We start from the raw sequence: 8,644 nt of genomic DNA, 5'->3' as shown, positions 1-8,644 counted from the left end.
TGTTTGAACTTATATTGGATTACTTGCCATCTGGGGAGGGGGTGGGGGGAAAGAGGTGAAAATTTTGAACACAAGATTTTGCAAAGGTCAATGTTGAAAAATTATCCATGCATATGTTTTGAAAATAAAAAGCTTTAATTAAAAAAAAATTGTCCTTAGATATTAACTAATTTTTGACTCTAGACAAGTCAATTAACTCCCTTGCCTTAGCTTCCCTCTCTATAAAAGGAGTATAACATTGACTACTTTGACTCCTATTGCCTTAATTAAGGTCAGGTTACATTTCACCATTCTCCCTAAGTTCTCCTGTTCTCTTAAGAAGAATTATGAGTATTAAGATGTGAATATGAGAAGATTTTCTGAAAATGACTCTGGACCCCAGTAATGTTGTTCTCTCAATTGTAAGAGATGGCCTCCTTTACCCCAGTTCCATTAACTATGAATAATCAAAAATGCTTTTACACAGAAATATTTACTTCAAAAGATAATCATAAATATACAAAGTTATTGTCTCAATTCAGGGGAGATATAACCCTCCCTTTCCTCCTTACACCATTTCAGTCTCTAGGGAGTAGAAGGGAATTTAGTTTATAGCTTAGCTCATTTCCTATAAAGCACAGTGCTATTTCCAAATCCACAATCCCTTTGGGCTTGAGTCCCAAGCACCCCTGGCTTCTCAAAGCTTCCATGCTGGGCTGGCTCACTGTACCATCCTGCTTACAGTCTTGGCTGCAAGGTCTTCCAGGCCATGGGATCACCAGGGCACCTAGAAAGTAAGAAGGACAAACAACATAGAAGGGAAGCAAACGCCTTCAGGTCCAGCAAAAGACAAACAACACAAAGCAGAAGCCAACACCTCCGGGTCCATTTCTTATGCCGGAGGAAGGAAGTCTTCCCCCTCTCCTGAGTTCTGTTAATTCCTCCTATACTGTAGTTGAACTGTGAACTTTACTCTAAATGGTGTAGGAAGAAAAAAATCTAAAAAGAGGAGAGATTGATTCCGTTTCAACAATTTTAAAGATACCGGTGACCAATAAAAAGAAGCTAGATCCACTCACATAGTAAGGGATGTGGGGCCTCCACGTTGGGCAATTTGGACATGTTCAAAACGACCTTCAGATTTCCTACATTTTTGGCAAAGTAGGTATGACCTGACAAGCTTGGGTTACACCTTAAATACTTTTTATGAAACAGCTAGGTATCTCAATGGATAGAGCACTGGATTTGGAGTCAGGAGGACCTGATTCTGTCTTCTAACATTTGATAGCTGTGTGATTCTGAGCAAATTACTTAGCCTATTTGCCTTAGTTTTCTCATTTGTAAAATGGGAATAATTATAGTGTCTATCTCCTAGGGTTATGGTATGAATCAAATGAGATAATATTTGTAAAGTGCTATGTAAACCTCAAGATCCTGTATAAATGCTAACTATTATTATTGTTACAATCTCTCTTTTCATGTGTAAGGAAAGAATATAATTCCTCTCATGCCAAAAAAAAAATACTTTTTTATTTCTAAAAAAGCCTAGTATTATAAAAATAAGTGACAATCTAATTTACTATGTACTGGCACTACATCCCTATGTGTGTGCATGCTTGCTTGCAGTGAGTGCTTGCCTTTTCCTGATATGTATTGGCAGATTCTAGTAGCATGTAGGTGGTGAAGTAGATAGAGCATTAGACTTCAAGTCAGGAAAATATGAGTTCAAATCTTACTCAAACAATTTGGAACTATGTCCAAAGTATTATAAAACTATGCATGCTCCCTTGCAATGTTACTACTAAGTCTATATCCCAAAGACATCAAAGAAAAAGGAAAAGGACTTCTATGTATAAAAACATTTATAGGAGCTTTTTTGTGATGACAAAGAATTGGAATTTGAGGGGACACCTATCAATCAATTGGGGATTGAATGAAAAACTGCAATATATGTTTGTAAAAGAACACTTGTGCTATAAGATATGATGAGGAAGATAGTTTCAGAAAAACCTGGGAAGGCTTAAAGGAACTGATGCAAAGTGAAGTTAACAGAATCAGAAGAACATTGCACATGGTAACAATGGTAACAGCAATGGAATTGTTACAATTATCCACTGGAAAAGACTGAGATATTCTGATCAAGGAAATAATCCAAAAGAATTCCAAAGAACCCAAGATGAAAAATGTTCTCCATTTCCAGAAAGAGATCTGACGAATGATGAACTCAAATTGAAGTAATAACTTTATTTTTCTTATTTTTTCTTTGTGGGTTATTTGTTATTTTGCAACATGGCTAATATGGAAATATATTTTTCATCATTTCATATCTATTGATATCAAATTGCTTGCTTTCTCCAAATACAGTGATGGAGCAGGAGGTAGCTCATATTTTTCTAAGAATGAATGTTAAATGTTTTTACATACATTTAGGAAATAGTTAATTAAGTAAAAATATATTGGGGGAAAAAAATCTGGCTTTAGACATATGCTGTTTATGTGACCCTGGACAACTCTCTTTCTATTTGCCTCACTTTTCTCATCTTTGACACAAAGATAATAATGGCACCTACCTTTCAGGGTTGCTAAGATAATATTTGTAAAGTTCTTTGCAAAACTTTAAAACATTTTCCCTCTCCCTCTCCCCCTCCTTCCCCTCCCCCCTCTCTCCTTCTCTTTCTTCTTTTCCCTCCCTCCCTCTTTCTCCTTCCCTCCCTCTCTCTTTATATGTATGTATACATATGCTATTATAGTGTTTAATTAGAAAGAAATTCAACACAATACAAAGTAGGAATAATATAAGTAATAGATTTAAAAAGTAATGAGTTAAGGAAGAAAATGAGTCAAGTAGAGAAATATATATATGAATAGGGAGAAGGCAGTCCCAGTCAGAGTACAATGTGGCTATAAGCATTAGTTTTCAGTTTTTGCTTATGGAAAAAAGATATGAGAATCATGAATGTTCAGTGAGGTGACTAGGGATGCAGGGAAGGCGGCAGAAGGCATTTTCTGAGATTAGCCAAAGGGACTGGCAAGGCCATCTCTTTAATTAGGGTAAGTGGAAGCTATAACAGCTGGAGAAAGCAGACCCGGAGCCTTTGATGCCAAACTTGGCTCCAGTCTCAGAGTCATCCCAGAAGACATCAGTATCCAAGAAAAATTCATAAAATCAAAGACTTTGAAAGCTAGAGGGACCTTAGAAATCATCTAGTTTAACCCTCATATTTTATAAATAAGGAAACTGGGATTCAAAGAGGTTGTTATTTATTGAAGGTCACAGTCAAAAGCAAATGTAAGAAAACAAAAAACAAAAATGAACCAGAAAATGATGTCTCCTGTTCATAGTTTAACTCTTATTTCCATTTCATCATATGATTTTGTTTATGTGACATTGTCACAAAATCTAATGAATCTTTTGCTGTTGTTCAGTCATTTTTGGTCAAGTTCAAGCCTTCATGACCTCATTTGGGGTTTCCTTGGCTAAGTTACTGGAGAGATTTGCCATTTCCTTCTCCAGATCATTTTGCAGATGAAAAACTGAGGTAAACTGGATTAAATGAATTGCCCAAAGTCACATAGTTAGTAAGTATCTGAGGTCATATTTGGACTTAGGGCTTCCTGATTCTCAGGCCTTTACTCTATCTACTTGCCATATTAGCTGCCTAATATGGACCAGACTGATAATACCTTTTTCAATATCCTCAACAAGCAATTGTGTAGCTTCTTCACGAAGATTTCCCATGAGGGGAAACCCACCATCTTTTAAGTCAAGCCATTCAATTTTTGGCTAGCCACAATTATGACAAAAGTTTTCCTTATCTACCAGTTCTAACTACTGGTGGACCCAAGAGATGGGATCCTTAATGAAAAGGGAGAGGGCCCAATCTACTCTGATCTTATGCACATGGTCTAGACTGGGTTGTTCTAAAAGAGCCTCACAATCTAAAGGCAGTTTAAACCCTTTTCTCTTACTCTTTAGCTATTACACTCATCAGTCTGGTATTCCAGGAGAAATTTTTTTTTCCTTAAGTTTAGGTTTAGCTAAAAGAGAGTTACTCAATGTCCAATATGATAAGGTAAGAGACAAAAGGCTCTTCCAAGAGTATACAAATAAAAACTTAAACAAATGACAGTAATAGCTACTGCCATGCTCTACTGAGAGGTTGAGACTTAAACACTAAAATATTAAGTAGTTTGTAGAACTGCTAAACAGGCATTTTTACCTTGGCTCTGTACTATCTTCCTCAAAATCCATATATTCTGACAAGCCAGGCCAGGAGTTGGTTCTCTGCCTTCCAGTAGTGTCCCATCTAATTCAACAACTCTCTCTGATGCCAGGTAGCTGATGAAGGGACCCAGGGTCTCCAAACTCAAGAGGTTGCCTCCAACACTAGATACCTCCATCTCTCAGGATCCTTGTTGAGTCACCTATATTCACAAAACACAAAACAGAAAACACAGCTGGGGCCCCAAGACATTATAAGCTCAGCTCATCTAGCTGAGTGTCTTCCCAAGCTATCATATAGTGCAGTGGTTCTCACAGTATGGTCTAGAGAATCCTGGGGATCTCTGAAACCCTTTTAGAAGGTCTACAAATTCAAAAATAGTTTTTATTTCCAATATGGTAAATGTCTATAAATATAATCCAGATAAACAAAACCGCTTTGGAGATATCCTCAATAATTTTTAATAGGATAAAGATACTGAAAACAAAAGTTTGAGAACCACTGATATAGTGGAAATCTCTAATTCTGTCATGGTAGGGGAAGAGCAACCATCTTCTCCCCTACTCCTTCCAGGGATAGAGTAAGCTAGACTTGACTTCTACAATGAGGAATAAAAGAGACACATAAGGGTAGGTTACTGTCTTTTAAATACTTACTAAGTTAGTCAGTGGCTCTTCCTGTTCAGTTCCCAATAAAGAGATTGCTTAGTCATCACCAAAGTATTTAAGTCCTTCATTGCTGAATTATACATGGTTAACCCAAAGGAGTCAGGAACAACCCCAAAGCAATCAAACCCTGAGACAGCACACCTGGCTGACTGGAGGAGGCAGGTAGGGTTTACTCACAACACAGCCTGTCCTGCCTAATTAAAGCCTAAATTTATTTCCCCTCAGCTTCCTTTGCTTCAGACTTACCCCTCAAGGAACAAGCAGAATAAGTCTAGTCCGCTTTCCATATTACAACCTTTCAAAGACTTAAAGATGGACAACATGTCTCATCTAAATCATGTTTTCCTCACACATCCCCATTTCCTTCAACAAGAACCCATATGGCTTATTCCACAGTCCTTTACCAGCCTAGTCTTCTTCTGCACATGCTACATTGTTTCTGCATTTTTCTTACAATGTGGTTCCCAGAACTGAACAGAATCTACCACATGTGTACTGGACAAGGGAGGACAGAGTGACACTATTCACTCTTTCATTGTGAATACAAAGCCTTTCCTAAGGCAGCCTAGGACAACAATAGGTTGGTTTGTTTTTGACTGTCAAGACACACTGTTGATTTAGAGTAAGTTTGAAGTCCCCTAAAACCCCCAAGATCTTTCTCACAGCTTATCAGGGAAGATGAAATATGCCTTGAAAGAATAGGGGAGGAGGGGAATTTTAAAGGAGGAAAAAAGGAATCTCATAAAGCAGAAGCGAGTCCTATTAGGAGACTGGAGAGTAGACACATATGATATGGAGAAGAGAAGAGGGAGCTTTGTAACATATGTGAAGCTTTTTCCACAGGAAATTGAAATGAACCCTCTGTAGAAAAATTAGTTTCTTGCTTTTCACTTTATGACGATGCATTTATAAGAGTGCTTGCAAGAGTTATCCAGTATTGGTCAAAGGAGGAAGTGATCAGCAGTGATAGCTGGCAGCAACTTGGTAGGAAGCTGGAATTAACCACCATACCCCAGCCTGGATAATTTCTCCCCCAGCCTCTTGTTTTTCAGTTCCCTTTTATGTTTTCCATTTGAATGTAAGCTTCTTGGGGACAGGAACTATCATTCTTAGGTCATGTTTTTATTTTCCTAGAGCCTGGGACATTCAAAATGCTTAATCAGTGTTTGTTACTTACTAATGAGGGAGTTACATATCAAGCCAACATGAACAATAGGGATATATTCCCTATTCCAAAACAGAAATCCAAGAAGTCATTTTCACACTCTGGCTCCAAACTCTTTCCCAATACTCCTCTTTGCACACTCTATAATCCAAAAAGACTGTACTTTTATTCTGGACCTGACCAGCCAAACTGGCCTTCTTGTGGGTCTCAATACCTGACTATTTCTTGTCTTGTGTCTTTTCATAGGCTCACTAAAAAGTCTTCTCTTCATCCCCACTTCTGGAATCCTTAGCTTCTTTCAATGTTCAACTGCTAGTGCCTTATCCTGTTGGAATCTTAGTGTGAACTTGAAACAAGGTACTAAGTGGAACTGAGAAACAATGCTTGTGTTCACACCTGTACTCACTGGAATTCACACGTTTGGGAGATTTCAAGGTTTAGTATGAGATATCCGAATTCACACCTCCCTTGAAGCTCTCAGGGCCAGAGAGCACTCTGGGAGAAACCTATAATCCCTCTCTCTCAGAAGAGATCCTAGATAAGAAACAGACAGAGGCTCTCTCAGAGAGTTGAGCTGAAAACACTGAGAGAAGAGTTCAGCTGAATTAGATTGGAGAAGGGAACGTCAGTTCAGTTGAGGAGAAGCACTCTCTCCGAGGCACAACCAGATTCAGCACTCTGGGAGATTGAGAGCCAGAAGCCGTCTCTCCAAGGCAAGAGAGATTCATTCCATCTGGAGGCTGAAGAAAGCAGAGGCAAAGGACAAAGCTGCAAGAGCTCTTAGAACCAAGGAGAGAGAGCAGAGGTATAAGCAAGGGACAATCTGCAAGAGCTCTTGGAACCAAGCAGAGAGATAGGCCTCTGAGCTAGCCAGGCCCAAGGAAAGAGACAAGACTTGGAAGGAGAAAATAAATGTTTTCATCATCAGCTGGCTACATTTTGGGTGATTATTTACTTGTAACTGAAACTAAGGCTGCCTCCAGAAAACCTCCCTGAGAAACCTGTTCTCAGAGAGAACCATCTTATTTTTTAAAAGAAGAAAAACATCCCACATTATCCCGCAACATTAATCTTTATTTACTTGATATAAACTTCTATATGTATATGCTGTCTCCTCCAAAGGAATGTAAATTCCTCAATGTAGGGAGTGTTTCATTTCTATCTTTGTATTTCCAATGCTTGGTATAATACTTGGAACATCACAGGTGCTTATGAATTAATTGATTTATTGAACACAGAGTCACTTCAAGTCTTTTCAGATCTGATGGTTATCTCTAATGATTCTTATGGGAACAAATGATATCACTAGAAGAAACTTGGAAAGCATTGCTAGGCATTATGAAGTCCTAGACAATAAATAAATAAATAAATAAATCCAGGTGAGATTTCATCACTGCTGCAGATTAAAGGTTTCAAAAGACAAAGGTGGATTTGAAAAGTAAATAGTTGATTAAAAAGATGGCATTTGAGAATGATATTTGCATTTTTTACCATGACTCAAAACATGGGACTAACATGCAGCTAAGAAGGATGGGTAAAAAAAATCTCTCCCCAGAGATTTCTGAATCTGATTAACAAGGTTTTAAATTCAAAATGGAGAAATTGGATGAAAATGTCAGATTCCACAGAGAATATAATGTACAATATTGGGACAAGTCTATCAGTTAACAGGCCAAGTAATCCATAGGTGACTACTTTTTTCAATTTTTATTTTTTAAATGTATTAATTGTCTTCTATGTGTTAGGCACTGAAAATACAAAAGTAAAAATAAAACCTCCCTCATTGTCCAAGAACTTATGCACTATTAAGAAGACACAGCATATATATATAAGCCCAAAAAAGTATAGCACAAAGAACATTGAAGAAGAAGAAAACATTACTAATTGTAAGAATCAGAGACAACTTCCCAGAGCACATTATATATGAATTGAGCTTTGAAGGAAAACAAGGGTCTTAAGAAGAGAAGTTGAGAACAGACTCTATTCAGCATAGGAAATGGATTGTGCAAATGCATGAAAGCAGGAAATAGAATATTGAATTCAAAGAATGACTGGTACTCCAAGCTAGTTGGAATGCATTTATGAAGTATGAAATATTCCTATAAAAGTAGGAACTAGGGATATTAAAAGATCTTTAATACCAAGTTAAGACATTTGAATTTTACCCTTCAGGCAATGCAGAGTCATTGAAGGTTTTGGAGTGGAGAAGTGAAATTATCAGATCTGGAAGAGGGGCAGCAGTTATTTATACTCAAATTCCCCCCCAAATAGCTGAATTATATATTATAATACAAAAAAAGATAAATTCATTGAAGCATATATTTTCACTTTATTTCTCTTGCTTTTTTTCCATAACATGGCTAATATGGAAATGTGTTTTATATGACTTCATATGTATAATGAGTATCACATTGCTTGTCTTCTCAATGAGTGGAGAAGAGGTAAAGGGAAATAGATATCTGAGAAATCAAAATTTTAAAAAAGAATGTTCAAAATAAATAAGCAAAAATATAAAGTGTACTCCACAAATATCACTGAAACTTAGTGAGATGAAACCTATGGCTATAATATATATGTCACTGGTAAGATATACCATATTCAAAGGAAAC

General features: G+C 37.2%; 1 long non-coding RNA gene across 1 annotated transcript; it reads right to left on the bottom strand.

The window, feature by feature from the left end:
* Positions 1-216: 216 nt before the first annotated feature.
* On the bottom strand, positions 217-4,916 carry LOC116422066. Its single transcript, XR_004232653.1, has 3 exons — positions 4,859-4,916; positions 4,200-4,404; positions 217-766 (listed from the first exon to the last, which is right to left on the bottom strand). It is a non-coding gene; the product is annotated as an uncharacterized LOC116422066 (long non-coding RNA).
* Between the last annotated feature and the right edge of the window lie 3,728 nt (positions 4,917-8,644).

This window comes from Sarcophilus harrisii, chromosome 3 (assembly GCF_902635505.1).
Source record: "Sarcophilus harrisii chromosome 3, mSarHar1.11, whole genome shotgun sequence".
NCBI classification, from domain to species: domain Eukaryota; kingdom Metazoa; phylum Chordata; class Mammalia; order Dasyuromorphia; family Dasyuridae; genus Sarcophilus; species Sarcophilus harrisii.
Note: the sequence above shows the minus strand (reverse complement) of the source record. Positions and strands in the feature narration are given on the sequence as shown.